The sequence below is a fragment of the Gymnodraco acuticeps genome, unplaced genomic scaffold (assembly GCF_902827175.1).
Source record: "Gymnodraco acuticeps unplaced genomic scaffold, fGymAcu1.1, whole genome shotgun sequence".
Lineage (NCBI taxonomy): Eukaryota > Metazoa > Chordata > Actinopteri > Perciformes > Bathydraconidae > Gymnodraco > Gymnodraco acuticeps.
In genome coordinates this window covers 25,770-39,155 of record NW_022992199.1, presented here as the reverse complement: position 1 = coordinate 39,155, position 13,386 = coordinate 25,770, and the positions used below count along the sequence as shown (strand labels likewise).

Sequence of the window (13,386 nt, the reverse complement as noted above, 5' to 3'; positions counted from 1 at the left end):
AATGAACTATAATTTCCTTGCTGAAAATGGCAGCAGGTTTAGTGTCAGTGAGGAGACGGAGAGGGATGAGGACAGACGGTGTGACAGTAACTCCCCAGTGTTTCTTCACAGAGCCGTCCTGCCTATTAGCCAAATGTCTGCTGGAGTCCTGACTCTGTGAGGGCTTGACAGGCCGCCGCCGAACATCAAATTAACTTAATTTGGGTTTGGATGTCATCCTCCCCAAAGCCTCTTGGTTTTTCTAAGTCCTAACCTCTGACTGCTCCTTCTCTTGATGCCGGGGACATGGAGTTTTTCCTGGGAGGACTGCAGGCTTTAATGAGGCCAAGCAGTAGCTTTTTAATTAGCAGCAAGGCCACTTTACTGGTCACTGGTCTTCCCCTTTCCGTAGCGAGAAATTATTTACGGATGCTCTCACTCTCTCATGTTAGGCTGCCCATTACTGTTTGGACGGCACAAATGACGGGGCGTGGTAATTGGCATGGAACAAATTCACCACAGAGGTCCAGAGTAATGGTGTGTTTGAGAGCCTGCTTCGGTCCTTCCTTTTTTTCAACACGATGAGCGAGATTAAAGAAGATTTATCACAAATAACTGTATTTATATTCCGTTTTTAACGCAGCAGGGAGTAACCACTTTAATGGCATAACTAGCACAAATCTTCATTTTGTTCTCTGAAGAAAGAAAACTCATGAATATATTGCTGGTCTGCATTCGAATAAGTTTGACTTTGCTAGCTTTTATCCGATTTACTGTTTGTATTCATCCCTACTCTGAGCTATTAATAAGATGCTTTTCTTTATGTTCTATTTACAGCATCAAGGGACCGGACCATTTCAGTCCCTCTGTGGAAAGGGACATTCCCTGTGTACAACAACACCGTGACCAACTACACCCAGGAGCTAGAGTCCTTCTTTGACACACACACAAACATTTTCATCATGAATACTTAACAGAAAACACTATAAAAATGGATTATCCCAAACTTTTTTGCATACAGGGAACCATCTCAACTAACCAAAAAGGCTTAAGCTTCAAGTGAACTTCTTTCAAATGTGCATCCAAAGGCAGTGTTTGGTTGTATCAGAGGGGTATGCTGCATATCCTCAAGTCTAAACACACCCGAAAACTCACAGAGAGCGACCCCACCCTTGGGATATGGGTTTCTTTGAACATTTTTTTACATAATGGAACTCGTATTGATTTTTGTTTTGAACTAGAGGGAAGAGTTTGAATAGGAAGCGCTAATATTTTAATCCTGCATTCCCAAGACGGAGAGATACACAGAGCAAAGAGAAAAACACAAACAAACAAGGTTTACTGTCATAAGGAAAAGAAAGTTGCGGAGAGCCTTTCATACAAAAATGCAGGCTTATACATGTATATTTCCACGGAGAAAACATATCCCCACCTGTTCATTTCCACTGCACGGAGAAAAAGAGTAATTCTCCTGCACTTTATCCTGGAAATGCACTCTCACTCTGTCCAAGTCTTAATAGGTTGTTCTTGACATGTGGCTGAGATGTGACCAATTGTTCCACTTAGAGAAGTTTATGGAAAAGTCTGCCAAACAAATCAGCATCTTGTGATGAACCTGAAATTGACTGGAAGTTTGCAAACACGGACTCGTATTGATTTCCACATGAAGAGTGAATTATTTCTCCCGTGTCTCTTGTCGAGACTGAAATTTGATATGAAGTAATTTTTCTTTCTGCACTCTGATTCCTACAAGCAGCCAGAAAGCCCTTTTTCTTCTACGTGGAGCGATACCCTTTTGCCACGGGCCACTCAAACAGTAATTCGTTCTTCTAGATTAGCCTGTCAGGTGCAATGTAATTGACTGGCGAGATTAAAACGAAGATATCACAGAGCATTATTGATTCGCATGTGAAGAGGGTCACATGTACTACAGTTTATCAGCACCTCGGTAGACAGCCTGAATGGAGACTTTTTAGAAAACCCTCGGGGGGGAAGGGGGAAGGATTAAAGGGTTGTACAGAGTCAATTGTTTTCAAGTTTGCAACCTCGGCCTGTTCCCATTCCCATACCTGGTCCTATAATGAAAAAAGGATGTCGAACATAATACATCACACTCTCCTCAACATAAATTACATTGGAGTGAAGAAGATGAAGGTGGTGGTGGTGGCCTCACATTTACACAGGAGGACTTGAAGGTGGAAGGTTTCCAGGCTGAATCCTGAACATATTATGTCCTCAGCAAGGCACTCAATAGGAGAATGTGCAGCCATGCTAGCAGCTCTGTTGGCGATGCACAGGAGGGCTTCACATTGATGCTATCGTCTGCATAATAACATGCTAACATTGACATTTCTAACATGCTGTTGTGTAGAAGATACTAGAAGCAGTTGGCGTGTCAACATTTGCTATTTAGTCCTAAACACAAAATGCCGCTGAGGAATATTTGGTCGGTGTTGGACTGATACGAATTTGAACTAGATGATGATGAGGTGTTGAGGCAAACTTATTGCAACTTGGATGACTATAAATGTCCAAACCAAGTTTAGCAATACATGCAATAGTTATTGAGAGTTTGTATTGAGAAACAACACCATGATCAGAAGGCCTCAGTCTCTGGGTTATCTCTTTTTGGGAATCTGTTCCTTCATTTTTGAGTGTTTTGACAAAATGTTTCGACCGACCAACACTGCGTTCCCTAGACTCACGCAGCTAGCTACTGTGGCATAGCTAGAAGAAAGGACACCTTCACAAAAGTAATCAGTGGCTAAAGTCTAAAATAGTCCACAACTTTTATACATTAGAAAAGTTGACATTACTCCTCAGAATACACCAAAACTAATTTACCAATATATGGTCGGGGTGGATTGGGTTGTTCATAACTTGAATATCTGTTTGGTGGGCCAATGGAGGAAGAACCCATTTTCATCTGGAAATGTCATATTTTGTAATAGTTAAGTACACGTGAGGAATGTTGGGTAACACAAAAATAAATGTGTGTAAATTATCGTACATTGACTATTGTTATGTAAGTGATCAAAATGTAAAGGAAAATAAAGGTTAAAGATTCTCTCCGACAGCAGAGATGGTTGTCTTGATGGTAAATCTGATGAAAATGTTAACCTGATTTATGTTTGTTTCTTTCCTAAATTCACTAGATTGTTTTCTGATATTTTCATTTGGCCAAACAGGTGTGATTGACTTCTGTAAATACATCCTCTAGCCTCAATCCCTAGCCCAATAAAAAGCGACCAAAAAACTCACTTTTAGATCTTTTAATGTGACATATTAATGTGTTATTTTCAATGATTTACAGGAGTTCTTTTTGGATGAACTGCTTCAGTCTTATGCCCAATTTCCCTAAACCTACTAAATGTACTTCTGCTCCAGTTAGCCATTTCTCACATTTCCCAAAATACCCTTCAACAAACCTCAGATATGTGTGAAGCAGTGTAGGCAGTGTGAGATAGCAGAGGCAGATTTCCCTCTCTCAAAGTACATGTGATGGGATTGTAATGTAGGGTACTGTTAGTGGAAACGGTGCCTCCATCTCCTCCACTGATGGATTTCTCCTTATATGATGATTTAATGTCCTTGCAGAAAGGCGGATTCTCGGAAACAGGATGTTTACCTCCCAATCTTCTGCTATTACCCTGCATTTGGGACGGGTGGCGCAGTGGTCTGTGTGTTTGATCATCAGATCAAGGGGTCGTTGGGGAACTCCAGTTCGAAACCCGCTCCCGCCCCACTGCGTCAGGCCGTTGTGTCCTTGGGCAAGACACTTCACCCGAATTTGCTCCTGTGGGTATTGTCCACAGTAGATGACCATTACATGTATGATCTGTATTTGTAAAGCGCTTTGAGAGTCTTTGATAAAGCGCTATAATAAATATAAGGATTATTTAGGATTATTATTTACTGGCTGCAAATGTCTTGTATTGTTTGGGTATGTGATTGGTCACCATGGGTTGAGGCTGGTGCTCACTTTACAAATGTAATCCTTTACAATTCCTATTTACCCGTCAAAAAATGTAGTCAGTAACTTAATCTGAGTGCCAAAATATAAAAGTCATGTAACCTGATTACTGTCGGTTACTTTTGGATCGCCTCAATATCAAATGCAAATAAATACAAGAGATAGGAAATGGCAAAAGTATGTTTTTCTAACTAAGTGGAATATCTAAGACAACAGAACAATGTAAGATAAGAAACCAAGATATTTAGGATCAAAAACCTGCCTTTCATTCAGCATAGCAGGCAGCACCCTTTACACCCAACACGTTGTCACTACCACACATGGATTAACATCGATTTAATACATTAATGTAGCCTTTGTTTCTGCTAAAAGAGGTGTCGACCAGCTGGGGCAACAAGAAAATCGGCGAAATCGAGTGTGACTATTACAAAATTAATTATTATTATATTAATTTAATATTGACAATAACAACCGACCGTCGGGGAGCGTTCTCATGGCGTCTATTATCAACGCTATGGGAGGTTTATGAAGGTCTATGGGACGCCCTGCCCGTTGTAAACTGACTTCCAAGGGGTACCCTGTCCGTAATACAGTGACGGGGAGGGGCCCTGACCGTCCGTCAATATGTGACGGGTTGGGAGTGAGAACGTGTTGTTACACCTACAATGAAACACATGAGCACATACTACAGTTTAAAAAAGCAGAAATACAATCTGAGCTGATAGAAAATTCTCCGTTTTAGTTTAATACGCAAAGTTAAGCTTACACACACTATTTTATGAACATATTGGTTCACCTAGTGAATTAAGAACAGAACAAATGAACCAAAGAAAGTGAAAACCATAAAGCAGATTCAGGCAGAAGTTGTATAGATTCAAGTATTAGCAATTTTTTAGATGTAATAGTAATATAATTGTGTATTTTATTGTAATCCCGTTACATGTAATCTGTTACTCACCAAGCCCCAAAGCAATTTAATAAAATGTGCATTACCATCATTTATGTTGGTATGTCAGCGTGTTTTAGTGTGGATTTATTTTGCTGCTTGTCCCGGTGCGCGTTGGCAGACACAGTGGAGACCTTGGCTGCACTGGGGTTCTCTCAGGTGTGAATTCTGTATAAACGCAGAGCTTGTGGAGCTGAAAAAACAGCGTGCATCATGCTGAGAGAACCCTTCCCTGGATGGCTGTGAAATGTGTGAGAAAGGTCACACACATCCCGGGGGAGAGCAAAGGAGTGTTTCCTTCATTTCTTTCTAAGTTTCTGAAGGTCATTGATGAATGGACGCAGAAGCGGTTAAAGGTGAACCTCGTATAAACAGCCCGTGTCGAAAGGTGCAAAATCTGACCTGGTCAATATGTGTATGCTTCTAAAGATCATTTTAATGCAGTGACCCAGCCTCGGGTATTTATTCAGATGATTCCCACTGATCAACGGTGTGCAGTAAGCATTTCAGAAGCGAGAAGAAGAAGAGCACTTCCTTTCTGAAGAAGAACGACTATGAAAGACGTTTGTATTTCACTCTTCTTTAACACAGATGTCTCTTATCCCACGTTCACCTTTGCAGCAAAGACAGCCCTTTTCACTCAAACTGGTTTCCAACAAAAACTGTCAGGAAAAGGAAACTCATGCGGCTGTCACAGAGCAGTAAATGCGCCTTTGGAAAAGGTCACAGTGGAGGGTTTTTTCTCGCAGGTCTTTGACTAGCAGCTTCTTTCAAAGGCTCCTTTTAAATCACTCTAACAGAAACATAAGTGAAAACTAACTAACGGTATGTGACAGATTTACTCAGTGTTTAGACTGAACAGATAACCCTATTTGTGCTTTTACTGTACATGCATACTGTAAATCACAAGCTTTTATTAAAGGCAGCAGAAACCTTTTTACATACATTTATCAGGAGCAGGTCTATAGGTGTTTTAGACCATAACAACTCAGAACAACAAGAAATGTACCAGTATATTTTCTTCTAAATAAGCCAAACAATTAAAGTACTAGAGCATTACTTTTAAGTGTGTTAGACTTGTTTTTTATTTTCTAATGGTCAAGGTACAGGTGAAACAGAAGGATTTCAGTTTGCGACAAAATATAAGTAGATTTTCTGATGTCAGTATCTAGCAGTTTTTCTATTGATACGATATGATAAGATACTAATTTATTGTCAGATCAAGTCTGAAATGTTGCATCATAGCCGCTCCATTTGCAAACATCAAACAAGGACAAATATTAAGACACAAGGAAAACAAACATTTAACTTAACATTGCGATCACTGAAGAGAAATATGCTCACAGACCCTTTAGAGTACATTTGATCTGGGATTTACCTCTGTATTTAATGATGGCTGTGTTCCAGGTGTAGACAGTGATGTTTATGACCTTAAAGTGTGGACGTATACTCTTAGACAACTTAAGCCTAACCTTTTCATTTCCTCTGCAATATATAAACACAACAGCAAGGCTTCTATCTCCAGACTTGTATCAGTATGGATATGGACCAATGTCCTCAGCTAATTAAATCTATAACCACTTTGAAAACACAGGTTGGTGTGAGCTGGTGGTTTGAATGAGGGCCAGTGGAATGTAATTTAATGAAGACAGCTAATTGGGTCAGAGATATTTATCTTCATTAGGCAATAAGAAGGGAACCTGCAAGATGAAAGTTTTGTGAAGGGAGTCCGGAGAACAACAAAGAGACAGAGATAGAAAGTGGTTAGAGAACAACATGATAGTGTTGTCAAGGGTCTGACACAGAGAAGTGTTTTATTTTGTCTGCGGGGTTTGATGTCAGTGGTTATGAGAAGGGAAGGTAATAGGATTCAGGGGAGATCCGGACCGAGAGTGCATCCTAATGGAGGGAAGAGCAACAGAGCTGAAGAAGTCCAAAAACACTTTTCCATGTCCTCCATCTCAACTGGAAGGCTTAGTCTGCCATCCAGTGGACATTTGAATTCATTACGTGAAGAAGAAAAGACATTTTTGTCTCACATACTGTAACAAGCAGTCAATCAGTGGTGGACTCAGATTGTATACTTAAATAAAGCTATACTTGATCTTAAAAATACTCTGTTACAAATAAGGTCCTGCTTTCGAAATCTTATTTACAAAGTAAATCAAGTAACTCAAGTTGTCGATCTAGTTGGCTTCTAAATGAAAGAAGGGTAGATTTATAAATTACTATTCAATTCAAATACATTGGGCAAAAGTACCTCAGGTAAATGTACTTCACCACATGCAGAACTGTTCTGGTACCTTGTCTGTATCAAATGTATGTGTTCATATTTGTATTTAATTGGTAGAATAAATAAAAAGTCATACAAAAAAATCTACTATAACTAACAGATTTGAGCAAATTGTGCTAAGTAATCCGTCTTTATTCTTACTCTTTTTTTGTATCCCTTTGAACTAATGATGGGACACTAATAATGACTCAAATCAGCTGTTGGTGGGGGGAATCTGAGAGGTTAGGTATTCAATTAATGTTGTGGAGTAAAAGTACAATGTTTTCATTTGGAATTTGAGTTGGGTAGAAGTAAGGGGAAATGGAAATACTCAAGTAATGTACAAGGATCGCAAAATTAGTACAGTACTCAAGTAAATGTACTTAGTTGCTTTTCACCACTGTGTAAAAGCCATGTGAGCTACAGCTGGGGGGAAATATACACTAAATGAAGGATAATTACATTTTAACCAACATTAAATAAATAGCATTGTTTCTAGAGGATTCCACAAAAGCCTTTCCTGCTTCTTGTCCTTGTTGGATTGATGCTTTCTTGGCAATATTGCAGCAGCAGAGGTGAGGAGGTGAGGGGTTGATTAGCTGGAAGTACCAGAGGGAGTTTGGGGGAGTCGAAGGTGATGGAGGTCCCCAATTATCTTCCTGGCTGCTTGGAGAAGAGGAGGTCACGACCCCTTCCCCTCTCAGCAGACTGAGTGATGGGCTGCCGTTTGCCCTTGCCCTGCACTGATACAAGCAGGCTGAAGTAAAAATGAAGTCAGTTATAAATGTCCACCAATGGACTTTGGATTTTTTTCAGCAGCTACATCAGCACAGGGTGGGTGAGGTTATCAGCCTCTTGATGACTACTGCATCCATCAACAAGTCATCATAAGCTCCATAAGGAAGTGTGTGTACATTTAAAGGTGGGGTATGTAATTTATTTCAGAAACACTTTTTGTTATATTCCATGGAATGCTCTTAACATCCCGATAGCAATGAATAGCAATGATAGCAATAATAGCTATCATGAATAATAGCTATAATAATAAATAAATAATAATAATTAATAAATAAATAAATAAATACATAAATAAATAAATACATAAATAAATAAATAATAATAATAAATAATAGCTATAATGCATATCAATGAATCAAATTATTTGACAATAAATACATAAACACATTTCTGAGCCGGCCCGGCTAAAGTAACTGGATGGCCTACCTGCCTGTCAGCCTTCCATCTGTGCACAAACTTATCTCGTGCCCTCATTGGTCATGTGCGCGTTCGTGTGTGTTGGAGGAGGGGCTCTGTAAGGAAGTGGCAGATTTGTTCTGGTTGCGTATTTTCAAATTCTCGCGCACTCGAGTTGGTTCTACGGTGGCCGGCAGGTGCAAACGCGGAACAACGGCCAAAAACAAATACATTAGCAGGAAACAGCTGCAAATCCTGAAATGAAAAACAAACAAATCCTGAAAACAAATACAACCAAAAAACGCTGCATTTACAGAAATGATGCAAACTAAATACAACACACAAACCCCGAAAACAAACGCAACAAAAAAACGCTGCAAATACCAAAACGACATGCAAAGTCCAAAGCACATACAAATCCCAAAACACATACAAAAAAAAAACATTCCGGAAGTGTTCCAGGCCTCTAGGGGGCGCGCTACGTGGAACAGATTGATGTCTGACCAGACATAGAGGGAACGAACAAGAGTGCTGCAAATTGAAGCCGGAGGAAACGAAGTTGATCGAAGTGGAAAAAGACGATATATAAAAAGGTAAGTTTTGTTTTGATACAAAGAGCGTCATATTTACCCAGCTAGCGTTAGCTTGTTTGGTGAAAGAGCTTGCAAGTCAAGAGACAGCACTGTCTGTGCACCTAAATGTAACTCTTGACATTATATAGATTAGATATATTATAGGTGCAGAGAGGAGTTGGTTTATTGTGCTTCAATGTAAATCCTAATGTGAGAGTTAAAGGACGGTCAACAATATAATGTACCTTGGTCAGTTTGGATTTATCGTGGCATTTATTCTTAATTAAAGTGAATTTATTTTTATTTCAGTCAGTCATTTGTTTGTATGCAGGTGTGGGACATTCCAAATGTTCCAAAAGTGAGCACTCCACGAATGGACAACAGTTTGCAGGGTAAAATAAAACATTGTCAACATATTATGTTGTGCCACAAGAAGCAGAATGTTTTAACAGTACAGTAGTTTGAATATATTTGTTGTTTACCTTTATCAGACCTCTCAGTCACCCACAACCAGCGTCTGATCGGGTAAGACTAATTAAACATGTAGGTTTGAATTTGTGAACATGAAATCAATAAATACCTTTGTGTGCACTTGTTTCCTGGGTAAAAATAGGATGGAGCACCAACCCCATTCCAGGAAGAGGTCCAGTCTTCCCCGGGTCAGAACCACTTCTATAGGTAAACCATGTTGACAGTTGCATCGTGACACAGTTGTTTGCTGTGTATCTTTATTTTACATTTGTTTGTTTGTATAGCCTCCAATCACAGTGGGTAACATTGCCAGGAAGCAGAACAATTATACTTTTATACATTTCCAAATGACACCCACAACATCTGACATCTTAGTGAAGACAATACAAAAAACACCCACAAATATTTTTCAAAGATCCGATATTTTTTGTTGCATCCATTTCAAATGTTTACAAGGATTGTGCAGGAGTATGACAAAGTGCTGTTGTCAGTTTAGAATCCAATGTATTGAAAAAACAGGAAGAGGATCGACATCCTTTTGTAAATATGACTGTCATGCATATATTATGTATTTGAAAGTAATTATTCAACTGTCTTCTCACTGCAGCAACTACACAACTGTGTATGCACTTATCATTATTGATAGCCAGTCTGAGCCAGAAGACAAAATGGAGCAAAGGTATTAATTGTTACTATTACCACTTAATTTTTCTATTCTATTCTGTAAATCTTATTACTAGCTTCATCATTTAATATTACAATACATCACTTTGTCTTTCCCAGCACAGAATACCTGACTGCGGCACACATTGTTGCAGAACTCTCTGCAAAAATAACAAATACATCTTGCAGCAGGTTCAATATTAACAGAGCCAATGTGTGGGATGGAGCAATCCGCGGCTTCAAAGGTGCCTCATTCGATCCCTCTCATGAGATGTCAGTTAAGTTCACTGATGACGAGGGACAAACTGAGGATGGAGGGGACACTGGTGGTCCCAAGCGTGAGTTCCTGACCCTCCTTATGGAACGCCTGAGAATGAAGAAAACATCACGTCAGCAACTGTTTGTGCCCCATGGCGGTGTGACTTTCCCAGCCGCTCACTGTCTCAAAATCTGATTCTAAATGTATAATGTTCTCTATAAAGATAGAACTAATACACAATTATGAATGTATAATATAAGCTGTTTTGTGTATTTAATCATGCATTGGTCTAAAATTTAATGATGGCTTCTACATATTTCACATAAACAGACAATGAAAAAATGTGTCCTTCATGCTGATAACTAGTGTATGCATCTGCCAATTAGTATTCTAAACAGAGTAGTGTGTTGAATCCTTATTTCTTGCATTTGAAACAGATACAATAAAACAAGTGAACTTACTGTTGTGTTCAACTTCTGCCAAAAACTGTACATGTTTGCCACAGGAGCCACAGAACACTTGAACTGTCCCCAGATGCTGGCCACAGAAAGGACACAACATGGCGGCCTGAAAAGACATACATTGATGTAGTAAATCCATTTAATCAAGTTAATCAAAAACACATAGTCTAAATAGTGGTTAGCTAAATAAATAGAAAGATACATCATGTTTACTGTTGAATCTGTGTTTCTCTCTCTCTCTCTCTCTCTCTCTCTCTCTCTCTCTCTCTCTCTCTCTCTCTCTCTCTCTCTCTCTCTCTCTCTCTCTCTCTCCTTGAATGTCTCTATATTTGTTCTTGAGCATGTCTAATGCACACTACTCTCCTGTCATTACTTTGTCCCTCTTCACATGTTGTCACATCTCTCTCTCTCTCAATTCAATAGCTTTATTAGCATGACCATAGTTACAGGTAATTGCTAAAGCTCTGTATAGTTGCAACATCTATACACAAATATATACATATAAACAAACGGCTAAGAATTCAAATGTCCTTTTTCCGCGGCACTCACTATGGCCCGTGTTATTTGCCTGCACTTGATTTGTCATCTCTTTTAACAATGTTCTTCCCTCACTTTATCTTCTCTTCACGTGAAGCTCTCCTCTCCTCAGCTGGTGTAGTAGTTAGGCACGCTAACGCTAGCTATATAAATATGACGCTCTATGTATAAAAACAAAACTTACCTTCTTATATCTTTCTCCACTTAAATGAACTTTCTGTCCTCTCGATTTCCATCACTCTTGTTCGTTCTCTCTATGTCTGGTCAGACATCAATCTGTTCCACGTAGCGCGCCCCCTAGAGGCCTGGAGCACTTCCGGAATGGTTTTTTTGTATGTGTTTTGGGATTTGTACGTGCTTTGGACTTTGCATATCATTTTGGTATTTGCAGCGTTTTTTTGTTGCGTTTGTTTTCGTGGTTTGTGTGTTGTATTTAGTTTGCAACATTTCTGTAAATGCAGCGTTTTTCTGTTGTATTTGTTTTCAGGATTTGTTGTTTTTCATTTCATTATTTGCAGGTGTTTCCTGCTTATGTATGCATTTTGGGCCGTTGTTCCGCGTTTGCACCTGCCGGCCACCGTAGATTTCTCCAAAATGACCTACCCCACCTATAGCCTAATGTTAAAATAACAGAACATTTTCTAAATGTGTCACCCTGAAATCGGCCCTTACTGTTTTAATTTACATGATTTATGCCAATTCATTCCTCTGAATTATGAATTATGTTTGTGGCATATGGGATTATTGTTTTTATCATTTGCAGGGTTGCAAGTGTTCCTTTAAAAATGTGTTTTGTATCAATGATTAATAGAATGGTGCAGTAATGAGTCCTAAAGCCCCCTCAAAAAACGTAGCATTTCACCACTTCAGGGTTCCCTCGTCTGGAAGTCAATGGTTTTTGAACATGTTTGTGGTTCGAAGTCTGAATGACGTCTGTCTGTGGTTAACATACGTTTACGCAATGTTGTTCTATGACTGGGGAAATCCCATTGGCTTTTAATCGTGGGACCCCTTGTGATGCTAAGTTTTGGGTCTGGCCTACAAAAACATGTCATCACTGCACCACTGTAAGTACCCTGTAGATATCCCAATATCAATATGATTAATAAGTCATGGAACTTGATTACTTTCCATTACTTTTTATATTCCTTCTGGGTTTCGGTTTTTCTAAACCTAATTTACGCAAAACTTACATTTACATTTATGACAGGGAAGGGAAGTCATGTTTCATAATGTTTCGTTTCATATCGAATACCATGAACTTTATACTGTAGGATATACATTTTCATACTGCAGTGTATACCGTTGAAAAAGTGGCAAAGTCTCTATATTGAGGGATAATTGTGCAGTGCCAGCCAAGTTGCACTAGTATTGTCTGTCTAGTGTACCTTGGCTTGAAGCAAGGTTTATTAAGTTGTTGCACTTCATTTTTTTATTCCGAACCTAAGTTTCAATCATAAATCATACAATAAGTATTTGCACTCTGCAGTTTCAGGGAAGGGGGATTTGTTTTCAAACAGTGCTTTTGTTGTTATGGGGTACGCAAAGTTTGCACAATGAAATGGTTTACTTTACATGTTGCAGCTGTTTCATACAATCTGATTCCCACATAAGACTCATGAGGTGTTTTTCTGTGGGGCCAAAACGTATAAATGTAAAAGCATTTCCAATCATTGAAAAAAAAAGAAAATACCATGATATACCGTGATACACTTATAATTTGGAAAAATACCATGATATGACCTTGTTGTCATACCGCCCCAGCCCCACTAAGAGGACTGCCTGTATCAGCTTTGATTTGATAGAAATAAGGTCGAACCTCCTTGTCTACCATAGGCTACTATGATTGTTAAAATGTTTGTGTTTTGGGAACGTTTAGAGTTATTGATCCATCAATATCTTTCAAAATAAACCGAACTATGGAAAACCCTCATTATAGCTAGTCTTATCAGTATAGAGAATCCGAGAGAACATTAAAGACTGTCTCTACGACCTCTCTCTTGTAATTCCAACAATATATTAAAATCTTTTATCTATCATCAAGTGTCGTTTCAGTCGC

General features: G+C 39.0%; 2 long non-coding RNA genes across 2 annotated transcripts; one reads left to right on the top strand and one right to left on the bottom strand.

The window, feature by feature from the left end:
- Nucleotides 1-8,874: 8,874 nt before the first annotated feature.
- LOC117539383 lies at nucleotides 8,875-9,786 on the top strand. The gene is made up of 3 exons (XR_004567995.1): nucleotides 8,875-9,328; nucleotides 9,428-9,461; nucleotides 9,550-9,786. It is a non-coding gene; the product is annotated as an uncharacterized LOC117539383 (long non-coding RNA).
- A 273-nt stretch (nucleotides 9,787-10,059) lies between these two features.
- On the bottom strand, nucleotides 10,060-11,626 carry LOC117539403. Its single transcript, XR_004567996.1, has 3 exons — nucleotides 11,512-11,626; nucleotides 10,791-10,896; nucleotides 10,060-10,437 (listed from the first exon to the last, which is right to left on the bottom strand). It is a non-coding gene; the product is annotated as an uncharacterized LOC117539403 (long non-coding RNA).
- Nucleotides 11,627-13,386: the final 1,760 nt, after the last annotated feature.